This window comes from Ascaphus truei, chromosome 3, assembly GCF_040206685.1.
Source record: "Ascaphus truei isolate aAscTru1 chromosome 3, aAscTru1.hap1, whole genome shotgun sequence".
In the NCBI taxonomy this organism is placed as follows: domain Eukaryota; kingdom Metazoa; phylum Chordata; class Amphibia; order Anura; family Ascaphidae; genus Ascaphus; species Ascaphus truei.
The window spans coordinates 228320162-228338876 of record NC_134485.1 but is presented as its reverse complement, the minus strand read 5'-3'; positions in this window follow the sequence as shown (position 1 = coordinate 228338876).

The following is an 18715-nucleotide window of genomic DNA, read 5'->3' as shown; positions in this document are numbered from 1 at the left end:
CTTAAACAAACTGGGGCTGAAGGAGGGCCCGATGCAAAGTCCTAGGCGAGAGGTGCGAGAGGATCCAGAATGGAGCACCGTAAGGCCTCCAAAATCACCGGAGACCCGATGAATCCCGCAATACCCTGAGGAAAATACCTAATTAAAGTTGAACATAGTTCCAGTTTAATAATGGGGGTTACGGTTTGCCCACCAGTTCATCTGCCAAAGAGCTAGCCACAAGACCTGCTCAAGTCATCACCCTGCTGTAAATACCAGTAAAAGGACTATCCTGGCCACCTGAAAAAGTAAAATCAAACTCCTACCTGTAGCTGAAAATGGCGATCCGAGGTGGAACGCAAGCCGCCAAGAATGGTGTCGCAGCAAGCGTCTCACCGCATGGCTTCGTTGCGGAAGTGGAGGAGTTCCGGACGCGGGAGCAGGTGAGGAGACGTCCTTCTTCGCGGGCTGGCCGAGGGAAAATGGCGGCCGCCGGAAACACGTTGCCGGAAATGGTCCAGACGCCATCTTGGAGGAGGCAAACAGAACAGAGGGACAGAGAGCGTCACCACTCGGCGCTGGAAGGGAACAACCGGCGGAAGGCGACCGGCGCACACAGCCCCACTAAAAAGAACATGGCGGAAGGCGCAATAAACCGCAAACAGAGCGGATAGCAACTAAGCTGGCCAGGCGAAAGTTAAGACATGAGAGGGGAGACCCACCCGGACACTCAGCGGGCAACAGGAGAGAGGGGGGAGGCTGGGACTTATCTCTACGAGCTAGATAGAGGCAGGCAATCAGCAGGGCGACTCCAGACACGGCAAGAGGGTTCGCTCAGGGCCCACAAATAGAGTACCAGAGAGTTTCAGCATAACAACAACCCTTTAGACACTGAGTCAGACAGGTAACACACAAGAGAGTCTAGCGAGCAGGGGCAAGAAGTTATTTCCTACAAGTTATTCCCTACACTATATACATTACTCTTATATAAAAAAAAAAAAAAAAAAAAAAATAATAAAGAGTTCGGAGTTGATCTTATAGTTATCAACTTAAGTTACACAGCATTGCCGTTACAATATTCCGCTGCACAAGCAAGGGAGGGGGGGAGGGATGCTGTCCCCCGCAAAGGCTTTGTGAATGAGTCTCTACATGGGCATGGGTGAGAAGACCCAGGAGGGGCCCATGAAAGTCCCATTTAGGCCAGCCACGAAGGACGGGAGAGGGGGAAGGAGGGCCATCCCGAACTCCGTCCAGGCTGTATGCCTGAAGAGGGCAACGATGGAGAATGGGGGGGCTAGTTCCCGCCCATTCCCCGGACAGTTATTATGTGTTGAAATAAATGTTGAAATATGTTTGTTTATGTTTCCCCAGTGTGCTCCCCTCTGTATTCCCATCCCAAGGCTCCAGCACGCTGCCAGACGGACCCAACCACAGGATCACCCGGCATCCTCATCACGGACACCAGAGGCTCAGATGGTCGCTAACATAGGAGTGAAGGTTTGGAACCGCAATCATGAATAAAGGGATTACTATCATATCACATAATGTCAAAGGCTTTAACAACCCAGGGAAACGCAGACTAGCTATGACGGACTATAAAAAATCAGACCCTGACATCATCCTCCTGCAGGAAACTCACTTTTCTAAATCTAGTTCACCAAAATTTATAGATTATAGGTTTAAGAATTGGTTCTCAGCCTCAGCCACACAAAAAAAGAGAGGGATAGCCATCCTGGTGCATGACCGTTTGCCCTTGACGATTAAGACCATTAAAAGAGACTACAACGGCCGATTTCTCATTGTAAGCGGCGAAATAAGAGGTCAACCAATCACGCTGGCAAACGTCTATGCTCCGAGCGAAGGCACGGAAGCTTTTCTTGAGAGATTCTTCGCCATACTTCAGAGGTTAGCACAGGGCTGTGTAATACTGGGGGGCGACTTCAACCAAACACTAGATCCTATACTGGATAGATGCACCCCAAGCGGAAAAAATAGCTCCAAGATAAGACAAGCGTGGAATAGAGGGCTGCGCACCAATAATCTACTTGACATTTGGCGAGAACAACATAGACAAGAGAAAGGGTTTACATTCTACTCCCACCCCCATGACCGCTACAGTCGGATAGACTACCTGTTTGTGTCCAGTAGAATGGTTCCACAGATCTCCCACTCGGGCATCCACGATATTTCGTGGTCAGATCATGCACCGATTGAGCTGCGGTGCACTGATTTTATTCTGGACAGACCAGGAGCGAACTGGAAGCTCAACGAAGTATTGCTAAAAATCCCCGCAATTGCACAAAACGTAGGGGATAAAATCAGGGAATATTTTCAGGAGAACTTAGGAAGTGTGACATCGCAGGCTACCTTATGGGAGGCCCATAAGGCGACTCTGAGAGGAGAGCTCATGAGGATTGCAAGCAGGCGAAAGAGGGAGAAGGACAAAAAAATCAATCAGTTGCAAGCAGAATTGGCAGTCCTCTCGACTCGACATAAAAAGAATAAAGACGCAATGACCCTTAAGGAGTTGCAAGACACTAAAACCAAACTGAATATTTTGTTAACCTCCCGTGCTGAGAAAGAGCTGACATGGACTAAGCGGAAATATTTTGAGAAAGCAAACAGGCCAGATACCCTACTTGCCAACAAACTAAGAGACAAAAACCAAATCTCCCAAATTCAGACAATTCGAACAGAACAAGGGGATCTGACCTCTGACCCCAAAAAAATAGTCAATGAATTTAAAAAATATTATGAGACCCTATACGATGGGGCGAAGGTGGCACACACGCCAACCACAAAAGCACGGCTAAAGACGTTCTTGGCCGAGGCACAACTGCCTACAGTAACCAGAGAGGAGAGGGACGCACTACAGGCTGATTTTACTATCGAGGAACTCATGGAGGTAATTAAGTCATTGAAAGCAGCCAAAGCCCCAGGCCCAGACGGCTTTTCCAATCTCTATTATAAAAAATTCCGTAAAATATTAGCTCCTCATTTACTAAAACTTTGTAATTCCTTCTTGGATGGTGCCCCTATCCCGGGCTCGATGCTCCAGGCGTCTATCTCAGTAATCCACAAACAGGGAAAAGACCCAGCGGACTGTAAAAGCTACAGACCCATCTCGTTAATAAACTCTGACACAAAAATCTTCTCGAAACTGTTAGCTAATCGCCTTAACCAGGTGTTGTCCAAGTTGGTCCATCCCGATCAAGTGGGGTTCATATGTGGTCGACAAGCAGCTGATAACACCAGACGGATTATTGACTTAATTGATCTGGCACAGAAAAAATGTATCCCGTCTATGGTGCTTAGTTTAGATGCTGAAAAAGCATTTGACAGAATTGACTGGCCCTACTTGAGGGAGACGCTTGGGGCGTTCGGGCTGGGAGGGAGAATGATAGAGGCAATTCTCGCTCTGTATCAGGGACCGACGGCGAAGGTCAGACACCAGGGCTTCCCCTCGGAAGAATTCCAGATAAAGAGCGGCACCAGACAGGGCTGTCCTCTGTCACCCCTCCTTTTTGCGCTCTGTATTGAACCCCTAGCGGCGCACATCCGTCTCAGTCCAAATATAACAGGCATCCAAATCAGTGACCAGCTACATAAGGTGGCCCTGTATGCTGATGACGTGATACTCACACTATCACAGCCCCTCACCTCTCTGCCGAACGTTTTCCAAATTTTAAGGGAATTCAACACGATATCGGGGTTTAAAATTAATCAGGCAAAATCAGAAGCCCTAAATATCAATTTACCTAAAGCCACTGAGAAATTGATCACGGTAAATTTTGAATTCAAATGGCAAACCTCCTGCATAAAGTATCTAGGAATAAATATCACAAACCAATCAGACACCCTTTATAAAGCAAATTACCCCAGACTAATTCGGACGCTGAAGGACGATCTCCGGAAATGGGCAGGGTACAACATATCCTGGATTGGTAGAATCCAATCTCTAAAAATGAATCTCCTTCCCAGAATTCTGTACCTATTTCAGACTCTTCCGGTCCCTATAATCAGGGAAGAGATCCTTCGGTTACAGTCTGCAATGGTGAAATTTATCTGGGGTAATAAAACCCCTCGCATCAAAACTAGCATACTAATTAGACCCACTACAAAAGGAGGGCTAGCGGTACCTTGCCTGTTGTCGTACTATAGAGCGGCCCAATTAACTCAAATCATCCAGTGGCACACCCATCCCATACGAAGGCGATGGGTGGAACTGGAGGCGGCCTGCTGTGCCCCGGTGGTACTGCGGGACCTGATCTGGCTCCCAAATTCAGTCCGCAGAGACTTCATAAATCCGCTCCCCGCAGTTGTCAGCTCTTTGGCAGTATGGGACAAAAGCAAATATAAGCATGGTTTGATGAGAAAACACTCCTTGATGACCCCAATTTTGGGAAACCCTGATTTCGCTCCGGGCCTGCAGAGGAAAGATTTTATTATATGGACACAGAAGGGCTACACTCGCCTTCGACACCTGGAGGGTAGGATATCTATCAAACCGTTTGAACAAATTAAGTCGGAAAAATCGATGCCAAATTCAGAATTCTTTAGATACCTCCAGCTAAGAGCTTTCTATGATAAATTCCCAAACCGCGCTAAACGCACCAATTTTGAACAGCTCTGTTCTACTGGAACAGGAACCCAGGGACTTATCTCTACAATGTATAAAGCGGTAGTCTGTCCGACTCCTGACGCTGACGTGACGTTAAAATATAGGAACAGATGGGAGAGAGACCTAGGAGACATATTAGAGGACACAGACTGGGATCAAATCAGCCTGGCGGCAGCTAAGAGCTCAATTTGCACGACATTAAAGGAGAACGCGTATAAAGTCCTGATGAGGTGGTATCTGACCCCAACACGATTGTCAAAGTTTGTTAAAGGTTACCCCCCATTGTGCCCTAAACAATGTGGGGAGCAGGCAAACTTGCTACACATGCTGTGGGGCTGCACCAAAGTACTCCCAATCTGGGAGGAACTCAGAAATTGGCTTCAGAGAATTCTCGACTGCACGATCCCTTTGGACCCCTGGTTGTTTCTGCTGGCCAGAGACACTCCGGGGCTAAACAGGTCGAAGCACAAATTAATTGCACATTTTGCAACTGCCCTGAGGTGCGAACTCGCAGCATTGTGGAAGCAACCGGATCTACCAAATATCCCAAAAATCAGAAACCGAATTTGGCACGTTTGCCGGATGGAACAGTTAACGAGTCTAGTTAACGACACCGGCACAAATTTTCTCAAAGTATGGTCACCATGGCTAGACCTGAACGATATCCCAGGGGTCAGCGCCTCCAACATATTGCTTTAATAGATGCGGACGCGTTCTCCTTGGATGAAGTGTAGTGAACAGAAGGCCTTAGATTCTTGACAAGATTAGGGGTTCACTAGACTAGGCAAAAGAAAAGATAAGCATAGGTCAAAACACAACAGAAGAGATCAGAAGCCTACATTATGACTACTGTTACTGCGAGCCCTTTGGGACCAAAAGCCTACTAAACCCAAGAAATCCAGACCTCAACGAGAACCATAGCCTCTATGATAAGTCCAGAGGAGTCGAAATCGTGCTGTGGCAGCCTCCTCCCCCCTCCCCCCCTTCCCCCCCCCCTACCTCCTCCCAGGTGTAGTCTGTCTGTAGGTCTTGTTGGTCTGTTGGTAACCCCAGTCTGTCTTTTGTGAATTTACTTATAAAAAGAGTTGTTATGGATACCTTTGTATACGATAATGGGTTGGAAGACAATGTGATTATTGTACCATGCACTCAATAAAAAAAATTTGGTTGAAAAAAAATAATTGTAAAGTGGACCATTTCTTATCAATGATGGAACATATGTATACAAAATAAATCATGTTGTCGTAATTTTATTCTAGATAGTGAAGATTATTTTAGGCAGGTGCTGTAAAGTCCTATTACACTTTCTCTTTAAGGCCCCAATATACATAACCAAACAGGCTCAAAACATCACATGGTGAACAAATATCTAAAAAATAAGTACACAAATACTCAATAAAATATGTGCTTTCATTTTTCAATGGGTTACTAAGGGGTTAATAGCCCTAGCACTATTCTAACAACCCACCCCTTGCATGCTAAGTACTAATAAGGAATTGCATGGCTTATGCTTTGCTAACCACCATGGTAAAAAAAAATGTGTTCACCCTTCAACTGCCAAGGAAAGCCTAATCCCACCCTCCCGCCCACACATACAAGAATAAACAAACAAACAAACAAACAAACAAACAATCAATAAACATTGCATTATCATTACCCATTTTAGTTCCAGTCTCAACCCAAAAGGGTTGATAAAAAATAAAATATATATATATTCTATTCCTGAAAAGATCCTACTGGATAGCGATATACATATTTATTCGTGTTTAGTTTGTAAAATTATTGAGGCATTTTCGAGATATTTCCGTACAGTATGCGCAACATTTTTGCAAATGCTTAAACTCCTGGCCAGTTCCCAAATTTTACTGCAGCAGTGACATTGGCATGTTGCAACATTTTACAAGGTCTCTTTATTGGGGACGGGGGAGAATGAGACTTCGCATAAAACTAATGTCCTTATCTCCTATTTACCAAATCCATTTCTGCCTATTCAAATCATGGCGAGATGTTTTAAAACATATTTAAAAAAGAATGTTACATACAAATATATGTAACTAATATATTCAGTTTTGCAGAAATATACATATTAAAATTATGGTGAGAGAACCTTCACTCACTAGTATACATGAACATGCATTTTACGTGGAGTCTCTATCACTTACTTTTGATGAGTCCAATATGTGTCGGTATTGCAAACGGTTTGCACATTTCTATCCCTGGATCTTCACCGTAAGAAACTTTTTCCCAAAACTAATCCACGCAGACCCCATAGGCTGATTAATTATGATCCAGGAAAATATCTTTATGAGTGTATTAAATGGTTCTTATTTTTTATTGACTCCATTATTGGCAATAAGGCTACCTTTGCCATCCATAATAAGACATTGGGAATCTCAATGAAAAAAATGGGACACATATGTTCCCCAAACAGTGCTCAAAGTGTGACAATAAGCAGTCCATATCTATTCTTTTTTAGATAAATTTTGATAGTTGAGATCTAAAGTTCATCATGAAAACTTCTGTGGAATTTACCACATAATCGAACTCCTAATATACCCAAAACAGTCAATATTGCTCCTATGTTGTGGATACACATGTATAGCACCCACCGGTATAACCACAGGCTCCGTGGCAACGGAGTATATGAGCTCCCATGTGCGCTATGTAATGTCACTCTACTGGAGTTAAACTCTGAATAATATGATCACGTCTGTGAACATAAATGCCGTTTTACAGAGTATCCGAAGATTGCGTGCTTTCAGCCAGGCAAAGATTAAGGAAGTGGTGTCCAGTGAGGGACCAATATAGGTGATGCACTGCTTCTCAAATGGGAACTGAAATGACGGAGGCTTGAGCGCTCAAATGGTGAAAAAAGTATCCTCTAATGAAACATCAGCAACATGGTATCACACAGAGATGTGGGCATTTCAATGGCAATTATGAGGTTAATGGCACTTTATACTTATAGATATGTGGAACTGTCAAAATCCATTCTCTGGAATTTCCCAGGCTCTCTTAAAAATGTGTTTTGCGGGGAAAAATCCGTCTGCAGATTTTGTATTGAACAATCCGAGCGGATTAATCTGAATCAGCAATTGAATACAATCCAGGTGAATTTTTAAGAATCCGCACTCAGATTCCATATTGAATTAGAAATCCGCACCATGGATTATTAAAAATCTGGACACTCTTTCTCCTCTCGTATATAATATGAGTGCGGATAAATAACAATCCAACCGTGGATTATTAATCCGCCATGTTGTCAGTGATAGAAAACAAAATCCGGAAAAAGGCAAATTAGCCTTTTTGAGACTGATCTGAGGAAAATAGCTGATCCGAAACATTTCTCCCATCTCTACTGTCCCATCTCTACTGTATCTAAAACAAAAGGTGGATATTGCTTATACTGTATGTAGCCCCCTTTCCCCAGTGTCAGGACGACTATGTGTGCTGCTAATACCTGCGCGGCAAACAGGAGGCCTGATCCTCCCGCCACGGGGAGCCTGGGGTTTGTGTATCAATATCTACTAACAGCACCTCCACCTGAGAGGGATCCTTATATAGTAGGATGGCTCCTCCCAAGACAATATACCCAATAATACACACACAAAGTATGGGTAACAGTATTTACTGGACGGTACTAAACAATAAACATGTACACACAATATACATATACAGTATAGCTTATATGGACCCACAGTGTATTCCCCACAGTAATTGGGTGCAGAGGCACCAGTGTCCCAGTGTCCAGGCCACGAAGGCCTATCCGCCCTAAGTGTGAGACAGCGCTGCCCCACGATGTGTTTGTGCACTTGTAGAAAATACCTGCCCGGAGCTCCAGCCCCGGTAGTCGCTGATTAAGGCCAATTAACGGTCAGTCTGTTCCACCGAAGATCCGCCTCTGCGTTGTGTAGTCTCCAGCCGGAGCGCCCCACCTTTAGATAGTCTCTGAGATGAGGGCTTGGTCTGGTCCCTGATGCAGGCCACGCTAACTGCATGCGTCACCGGTATAAGGGTACTAGCACTAGCAGGCTAAGGGGTGCATCCCTATCTGAGGGGCCTTCCTTATAGCACCACAAGCTAGAGATGATCGGGGCCTAGCTGGGACCTGAAAGGGGGATAATCTTACCTAGTCCAGCGGAGCACTTCTCCCTGGATCTTACCTATCCCATTGCTGTATGGAAAATAGCTGAAGCGCTCAAATGCAGGTATATCTCAAAATGATAATAAGCTAGACCACTGTACCAGGGTACTAACAATTGATATAGTACCTATTGTGTCATATAATGGGTACTATCCTCCTGAAGACAGGTGGTGTGTGGTGCAACCCACTCACCATCAGTCTCATTGGCAGGTTCCCCTGAAAAATATGCAAATACTCACATCCTGGTAGGGCAGGCAGGCAGGCTGTGCAGCTACTCAATGCAATACAGGGAAAAGGGAGACCAAAAAGCGCACCAGCACAAACGGAGCAGGAAGAACCAAAGACAAAAAAATGCATTGGATGGGTCTTTTGCCACATTAAAGTGCCCTTTTAATTATTTTTTTTGTCTTGGGTTCTTCCTGCTCCGTTTGTGCTGGTGCGCTTTTTGGTCTCCCTTTTCCCTCTATCCCATTGCTGTCCTGTTCCTGACTGTCTAACTGCTCTAACTGTCCTAACTGTCCTATTGGCTGCTGTGTATAACGTGGTATAGCAGCCCCGGAGGCTGCTGGTAACTGTAGTTCCCTTGGAACCTATTCCCCTGGCGGCTGCCGCTCCTAAGGGCACTCTGTGCATGCACACATTGCCTTTAACCTGCGCAAACCCCAAAATGGCCACCGCTGCCTCCAGTCGCACTGCGCATGGATGGCCACATTAAGATGGCTGCACTCCACTGCTCTGCACAACGGCCGAGTCTCGGCGCCGGATCGTCAGTCTGATGCCACACTCCCCGCCCGACCGACGGGTCCGTCTTGATGTCCGGCGGCACTCGCACCGGCCGCAGCCTATCACGCTACAGTGGAGGTTAGTTGGGAACCAGGGGGGGAGGGCAAGGACCAAGGGGGAAGCCCAGAGGGGACCTGGTCTATATGTAGGTTACTTAGAACTCTTTATCTGGATCAGGAAGAGCTTGAACACAAAGAATCACAGTCTTCTATTCCCCTGACACAAGAGGAACTTCATTTGTGTACAATGTTCAAAATGGAGTGAATTCAGTTGTTTCTTGGAGTTCTAGCATGAACTCCAAGTGGGGAATCGCATAATCGAATAACAGACATAGAAAACAAGATTTACAAATTAGCTGAGGTTTATAGTCACCTGATCTATCTCCTAGCACGATTCTGCACCACTATAAACAAGCTACTGTACAGTAGGTGAGGCTAGAACTGGAACACTGATAACAGAGAGGAGGATGCTTAAGCCTCTGACAAACTTGCTGAGGCAGGAGAATACACCATACTGCTCGAGCACCCCTTCCAGATTGTGCAGTAACAAAAAAAAGACTCAAAGTGCTGACGAAAATTAACTTTACATTTCCTACATCTGAAAATTTGAAATCAAATATACAGCTGCAGCGGCCGTTATGCTAAAACTTCACCCGGTGCACCGCTCGAAATACCCCTGTCATTGCGCGTGATGTTTTCCAAACTTACCGTCTTAAGATGCGAGTGTGGTGAGTGCAGAAAATGGCATTTTAGAGTTCTGGTTTTTAAACACTTTAAATTGACACAGTAGCACAGTACTGTATACATTGCAATTCATTCATTTCATTGCACCCAAAGAAACAGAATCCATGAAATTCAACAAATCAATCGCGATAAGTGCGGGTGCCTTGGACGATTGGCCGCGTTCATGCTGCGTGGAGTACAGCAGAGCACACGAAATTGGCGCCGTGAAGTTTTACAATTACGGCGGCTGCAGCTGTAGATGAAAAGTTCTGCTAAATCTGCTGGTGCATCTGGGAGATTACTTTAAAAGTATGATTTCAGGACTAGAAAAAATGGAAATGGTATACTTTATAGACTGATGCACCCTCTCTTCTAATAAATTACTTCACAATCACGCCTATTAAATATATTCATACTATTTCATGACAATGAAAAGTTTTATTCATCTCGGTGGTCTGTATAGACAACTATTACTGTACTCTCTCATACAGCAATCACTTATTATTCAGAGAATACACTTTTAGTTATCATTATTTTATGCTTAGTACACTGAAGCTCTCTGTATTATGTTAGTATAGAACATTCAAATATTCTAATTAATACAAATTAAAGGGCTGTACATCATTTAGTGCTTTGCTATGATTTTACCAGGTGTGAAATTACATTTTTAACAAGTTGAGTGTTATACTGTACATTATCTAAAAAAAATACTATTTGCTTTTATGATTTGGCTTTTGTACAGTAGCTTGTGCTACTATTCAAAATGATCAAATGAGTTAGATCAACATATTAACAAAGAGACAGCCACTTTGTCTATATCCCAGCATTTATTAACTGGATAGCATTTAATCCATACTCTTTTGAATACTGTACATTACTTAATTCATATAATTACCTACAGCAGGGGTGCGCAAACTGGGGAATGCAACATTTTCTGGGGTAGCACAGAGCTTACAGAGGCCCCACACTCTTCCTCACACTATGTACTGTAAATTAAATGTTTGTTTTGTAAATGTTTTCCAGAGTGGACCTGGCTACATATATATATATATATACTGTCCCAACACAGCTTATTCTAACAAAAGCCGCCGGTTGACCGGGGCTTACTCCGGGTCTAGACCGCGCGCCGCCGCATCTCCTCCGTGCACCCCCTCCGCTCGCATGGCATTTTGCTCCCCCTTTCCGACCCCCTAGCTGCTCCTGCTGTGCCCCTCTGCTTCCCCGCACCCCCGCTCACCTCACTTCAAACCTTCAGGGGTGTCGGGGAAGCCGGGGAAGCCGGGGAAGCCGGGCGCGCACGTGACAGTGACGTCACAGTGACGCGCGGACAGGCCGCGTCTCCACGCTGCCCGCACGCATCCTGCCGTGTGGGAAATGTTAGAATAAGCTGTGTCGGCTGTATATATATATATATTGATATAGATATAGATATATTGTAAAACAGTTTAATTGGGATGGCAATACATATCCCTGCAAACACTGCCCAACAGAAAATAAATATACAAAATACTTATATTAGGGCAATTCTATGTGTGATGAGCAGATTATGATAAAAAATAATCACTAGACACATGAACCTAATAAATGTAATGGAAATAATGTCCAATGCAAATATTGCTAACTTCTGTCATGGAGTCAGTTGCGTAGCAGAAAGTCATGGTCGTGAAGTCAGGTGTATAATGTACACCTAGTTTGGCATACGTTTTGGATATCAGGGCATCAATGTGCAACCCAAATGTTAAATGGGAGTCAAACCATATGCACAGATATTTAAAACTAGTATCAGCGGCTAGGATGGTATTAGAGCTAGTTCTGATCTGAAGCTCTGTCATTGGTAGCTTTGGAAATTTAGCCTTGGTCCCCAATACCATTGTTACAGCCGTGTCAGTGTTTAAAAACAGTTTGTTTTGGTAAATCCATTTTTCAAGTCTCAAAAAGGCAGATTGAAGTATGTGTTCAAGGTTAGAGAGGTTAGGGCTGTGTGCATATAATATTGTGTCATCTGCATACACTGCCTTACAAGCTGTAGGAAGATCATTGAATAAGAGTGAGAAGAGTAGGGGCCCCAGAACAGAGCCTTGTGAGACAAGGGGTTGGAGTTAGTGCCCTAGAGACACATACAGTATTGGAATTTACCTGATAGGTAGGAATAAAACCAGTGTAGCGCTGCTTCTCCCCCTCTCCCCTCTGGGAGATCTTGCTAAAGCTACTGGTGTCATGGTGCTTAATATCTGTGAGTGTTCAGGAGAGATGAGTATCTGAGATGGTAAGGGGAAACTGGACAGGCTTTTGGTGATCTGCAGGTTCATCTCATGGTGTGGTGCAACGCCTCCAGTCATAGCAGGCTACAGGGTTACTGGAGACAGTCCACACCATAACACAGGATCTATTGGCATCCACTGCAGGTGTCATTACAGCGGATACTTTCTCTGGCTTCACAGGATTCCAGTCTTGGGATGGCCCTAGGCCCCTTAAGGGCTGACTTCAAATCTCAATCCCGGCCGGGAGAGACTTGGATTGCATGTCTCTACCCCAGGAGGGGGGACCTGGACTACATGTCTCTACCCCAAAAGTGGGAGACCTGGACTGCCTATAATTTAGAACACCTCCTCCTTAAGGCACAGAGGGGGAGGGCACAAGGTGTGCACCATGATTGGCTGCACAGAGACTCAGTTCACCTCCACCCTTGTCACTCAGAGAGACAGCATGAGGGGGAGGAGGGGTGGTAAACACCACAGGATAGCCTGCCACTGCCTGTAGCTACTAGGACTTATGTGACAGGGGGCAGAAAGTATAACCTGGACCAGCCATGGCTACACCAGTTTAAAGCATGTTTCTCTATTCCAGAGCATTGACGTGTGTTTAGCAAGATAGCATGATCAACAGTATCAAAAGCATTTGCAAAGTCTAGGAATATTGGCCCAGTAAATAGTCACAGTTCCATACTACACTGGATCTCATTGCAAACTTTTAGGAGAGTAGTTACTGTGGAGTGTTTGGGGCGAAAAACAGATTGGAATTGGCTAGGGAAATTGGTGTTGGTATAGTAATCGCTTAATTGGGAGCTAATACATTTTTCCATGACTTTGGATAGCATTGGGAGAAGAGAGTACGATAGTTTGAGATAGTGTTTTTGTCCCCACGTTTGAAAATTGGGACAACTCTGGCAGTTTTCCAGGTCTTTGGGATATGGCTTGGAGACAAAATAGAGTTGATTAAGGAGGCTATAGAATTCAGAGTGCTCTAAAATCATGAAGTTCTCACTCATTTATAATCGCTGCTGCTGTTGCTGTTGCTGCTGCTAAAATCTTCTGGTAATGTAATAAGGAAGTTGCAAAAATAATACCACATTGTATATAAAACATATTCTTAATACTGGCCAAGCATATCATAAAACATTGTTAGAAAAAGCCTTTTCTCTCTAAACGTTAAATATTTTATTCTAGTAAATATACTGGATCTAGAAAACCACAGGGCAAAAAGCCAATGTACTAATGGATGAATGTCTCTCTTTCAGGATTTATTTCCTTGTATCTTGACATTACTTTTATTTGCTGCTGTTTGACCAAAACAAATTAAATCTTAAAAAAGTAAAGTTGAAAATGATCTATGTATGTTACTTTTTGTCCAACACATTTTCTGCAACTGTAAAGCTAACTTTTATTTTTAAGACTATCCCTATACTTCAAAACAGTCAAAAAGTAAAGTGTTCTAGATCTCAAAATGTAATGGCAGAAATTCAAAATCATTTAATAATATTCCTCTTTGAACCAGTTAATATGTGGGAAAATAATATAAATTTTGACTGTCAGCACTACAAACAAGTTGTTCATTGCAGCACATGTATTTCAAGTACAGCAGATAGTAGTATCATCTCTCTTATTACATGCATGAAGGATGGTACACCAAATTTAGGCTCCAAGTGGGGGCCATTGGATTCTACCAGAGGGAGAATGTAGCCATGCCTGGTCTGGCTACCAGTCTTCCCTCCCTGACATGCAAGCCCTGGTAAGAGCAGGCAGTGTCAGGACCAATTGTGTGTTTTCCCCACACAGACAGCTCATTAGAATGATAGAGGAGGAGGTGGAACTAGTTCTGTATTCTGCCCAATCCTGGGTTCAGACCTTGTACCTTCCCCCTACTGTACTTAAAGAGTTGCACCACCCAAATTTAGTAGTGTCTCTACTGTTGTGAGAGACTGGTAACTCACAGGATTGCTGTGTACTGGCATACCCTGGTCCTCTCCTCGTAGGAGGAGAGTGATTGATTACCTTTCCCCTGGCCCTGCTAGAGGGTAAGGGAAGAGTAGGGACTGCTGCGGGGGCCCTTGACCCACAGTATAGGTCCAGGGACCATTCAGACGTTGGAGACCTAAAGTGAACTGCATTGGGCAGAAGCCCATGTGTTACTGTGTGTATAGAATAACAATAAAACCGGTTCTAGTTGAATATTCCTCTGGCCTAGATTGTAATCTTTCTGGGTGGGAGGTAGCCGTTTCTACTGTAGGAGATTTCCTCCATACTGTACATCTGGAGCCTGCAGCAGATGGAGGCGCTGTGTACCCAGAGATAAGCAACTATAATGTACCCCAGAAACCAGTCCTGTTCTCCCCAACAAGGTTGACGGAGACTCAGATCTACTGTGAGCCAGCAGGTATGCACCAACCTACACCATGTAATGGTGACATCTCCCATGGGGTGGGAGAAACACTGTGTCTGTGTCTGTGTCTGTGTATATATATATCCAAAAATAAGTCTGCAACTAACTAGAAAAAGAACACAAAATTGCTATAATAAAAAGTAAGATCAAATAAATAATTATAATGACCTAATGACGGTGCTGGGGACAAAATAATATGAGAGAGAAAAGAAAAAAGAATCCCGCCAAAAGCACTCAAGCAATAGTAAATAATGATAAGATTTATTCAATGAAAAAACACATGGATTACACAATATTAAAACAGTCCCCTCAGGACCCCTAAAACATGAATTCTGGTTAATGTACAAAAATTAAGTGTAGTGCATTCTACAATAGAAAATCAAAAGAACATAATAGTATGCAGATGAAATAAAACCAGAAAATGTTAATGACCTGCTCATATAACCCTAGACTGGCCGGTCAAAGGAGGAGGGTTAAACAAAAATTGGACACTGAAGTACACTGGCGACACACTTTATTCGAGCTCGGCTAGTCCCACGAATTCGGGTATACTTGGGTGTATTGAGGTTTGTGACTGTTTTCTGCCCGAGTGCATTGCGTTATTTTCCATGCAGGGATTGAAGCATTTTATTCCCGCTGGCTGCAATACTGCACAGTATATATATATATATATATATACTGCATTACAATTCATGAATTTATGCCATCTGGTAGACACACGAAGCATTGCAGCCTATTAAATCCTAATCATTATCATTTAACAGATCAGCCGCCCGTCAGCCAGGCATGAACCATGGCTGGGAAGGCAAACGCAACGGGGCTTGTCTGAGGTGAGGAGCGGCGCATTCCAGGTATCTGCCAGGTACATACTGGGTATTTGCTCGAATAAAGTGTGTCGTAGCAGTAATCTACCTGTGTAGATACTGAAATGTAGTAGCGCTCAACAGCCAACAACAATTATAATGTGTGCAAAATAAACACAATGCAAGAACATGTTGTATATGTTCAATAGTCACCACAGGATGAAAAGCATAGAGGTCCTGTGAAGGAGATGGAGTGATAACAATGTTGTTGAGGTCAGTGTCCCCCAGGACTGTGTCTCTACTCCCCTGGAACCCCTCAACCTGGCTCAGGACTAGCAGTTGACACTGACCTCTACAACATTGTGGGGAACTAACTAAACAAAAGTGCAGCTTATCTACCTGGCTTGCTAGCTAACCTAGTCCAGACCAACACTGTTCACTAACACCAGTTGGCTCCTTACCTGGGATCTTTTTTCCTGTCGGGACGGCATAAATGAACAGCCTGTGTCTGTCAGCTCACCTGTCTGTCTGTCAGCTCGCCTGTCTGTCTGTCAGCTCGTCTGTCTGTCAGCTCGCCTGTCTGTCTGTCAGCTCGCCTGTCTGTCTGTCAGCTCGCCTGTCTGTCTGTCAGCTCGCCTGTCTGTCTGTCAGCTCTGTCAGCTCGCCTGTCTGTCTGTCAGCTCGTCTGTCTGTCTGTCTGTCTGTCCTCTCTCAGTGTCTGAGAGAGACTGCAGCCCCAGAGGCATTTCCTTTTCCTGTTTAAAAGCAGATGAGCTAGCTTAATTAGGATCACATGTGGACTGCTTAATCAGCTGGGTTAACTCCTCATCTACTGGAAAGCAGGCATACTGCCACCTCCTACTAATGTACTGTACACTGGCGACACATTTAATTGCACTGCGGCCAGATCCGCAAGCCGGGAGATTTCCCGGCTTGCTAGTGGCCGCCCCTCGGCGTGCCGCGCGTCATAGACGCGCGGTCACGCGTCTTCGGGAGCGTGCGCCCCCTGCACGCGCGTCCAGGGGCTCCCCGAGGGAGCCCTGGTGTCCCGCGATCGCGGGACAGCGGCAGGGGGTTCCGGGGGACCCGGCGGACCCGGCAGCGGGAGGGAGAGCGCCCCGATCGGAGGGCGCTCTTCCGCTGCTTCGGCGCGCGCCCGTCACACTCGGGCGCGCGCCAGGCTACTGCTGCGGCACAGAACGGGCAAATGCTCGAATAAACTGTGCCGCAGCAGTATATAGAGTCAATGACTGTCACAATATATATATATATACACACTAAGTGAGATTGGGGGGTATGCTCTTTTCTGCTACTCTGGTGCTGGTACAGACCTGCAGGTAACAGGAGGGCTGAGCGCTCCGCGGTGGTGTGAGAGGTGTGAGGAGAAACAGGACAGGAAGGACAGGTTACCTTGGTTTCATTGGGTGCAGCGCCTCCAGCCAGCAGAAATCTCCTGGGGATGTTCAGGATATGAACCCTCTACTGACACTCCTCCATTCAACAGAGACTGGAATACACAGCGTGGTCATTTCTGATGTTTATTTGGCAGTCAACTCACAGGACAAAGATCAGTAGTTCTCACATATTCATGATCATCTCCTGCTTCTCTCTCTTTACAAGTCAGAGCCCCGACTTAGGCATAATTCCCTTCCCTCCCAGCCCCTCATGGATGGGAGGGAGAGTCTTCTCTCTCTCTACTGTGCTGACAGACTTCTTCCTGAACACTCTTTCCAGAATTCCCCAATTTGGGAGGATGTCACAATTTATCATCTTTGGGGAGTGTCTCTAACTCTGACTCATAGCAAGCCAGAGCCGGATACAGATTGGCCCACTCACTACAGGGGGTGTTCCAACCAATATCCACCCCTCAGATTGACGCCCTTGAATACTGATATATCATTCAAGGCAGTAACACACACACACTGGCCAAGAGAAATAATTAACCTTTCCACTGCCTGCACTAACAGGGCTGACAGAGGAAAGGCCCAGGGAAAAGAAGTAACTGCCAGAAGGCTATATATATTAGCACTCGACAAATCTGGTCGCCCGGTTGCCAGGGGCAACTGGATTTTCCTTCGTGGTGACAAAGGCCGCGAAGCGCATACGGTTCTGTAAATTGTAAAAAAAAAAAAAAAAAAATTAAATCCACCAACCTGATTAGCTTGACGGGACATGGCGGGCTGCCAATTTTTTTTTCAGCCAGGCTCTATATAAAGCCACACAGGCGAATCAGCCTTCCTTTCCTTCCAGCTTCAACTGGTAAGTACTCCATTGCCTTATTGCAATCCGCGGACCCCTGCGCTCCCACTGCCCACATGCGGACCCCTGTGCTCCCGCTGCCCCCATGCAGACACCTGCGCTCACCGCATGAGGCGGTAGCGGGGGTGCATATCCCCGTTGCTCCTGCTGCACCCGTGAGGCGGGAGGTGGTAGCAGGGTGTTCTTCCCCTGTCCCCGGCGCTCCCGCTGCCCAAAGTTATGGAGGTGGTAGCGGGGGTGTTCTTCCACCCCCCCTCCCCTGGCGGGCGCTCCCGCTGCCTGCCGGGTGTTCTTCCCGTCCCCGTCCCCGTCGCTCCCGCTGCCTGCCGGGCGGGAAGTGGTAGCGGTGGTGCTCTTCCCATCCCTGGTTCTCCCGCTGCCTGCAGGGCAGGTGAGGTGGTAGAGGGGGTGTTCTTTCCCCCTGTCCCAGGTGCTCCCGCTGCCCGCAGTTATGGAGGTTGTAACGGGGGTGTTCTTCCCCCTCCTTCCCCACCCCATCCCCGGTGCTCCCACTGCCTGCGCGTGGTGGGAAATTGGCGCAAGGGGGGGTGTGAGCGGGGTAGTGGTGGTGATGCTGGTTGCGGCCTTTCCTCTCTTCCGAGCCCCCGTGTGTATAGAGAGAGAGTGTGTGTTTAGAGTGTGTGTGTGTGTGTGTATGGGAGAGAGTGTGTGTGTGTGTGTGTGTGTATATGGAAGAGAGTGTGTGTGTGTATGTATGGGAGAGAGAGAGTGTGTGTGTGTGTGT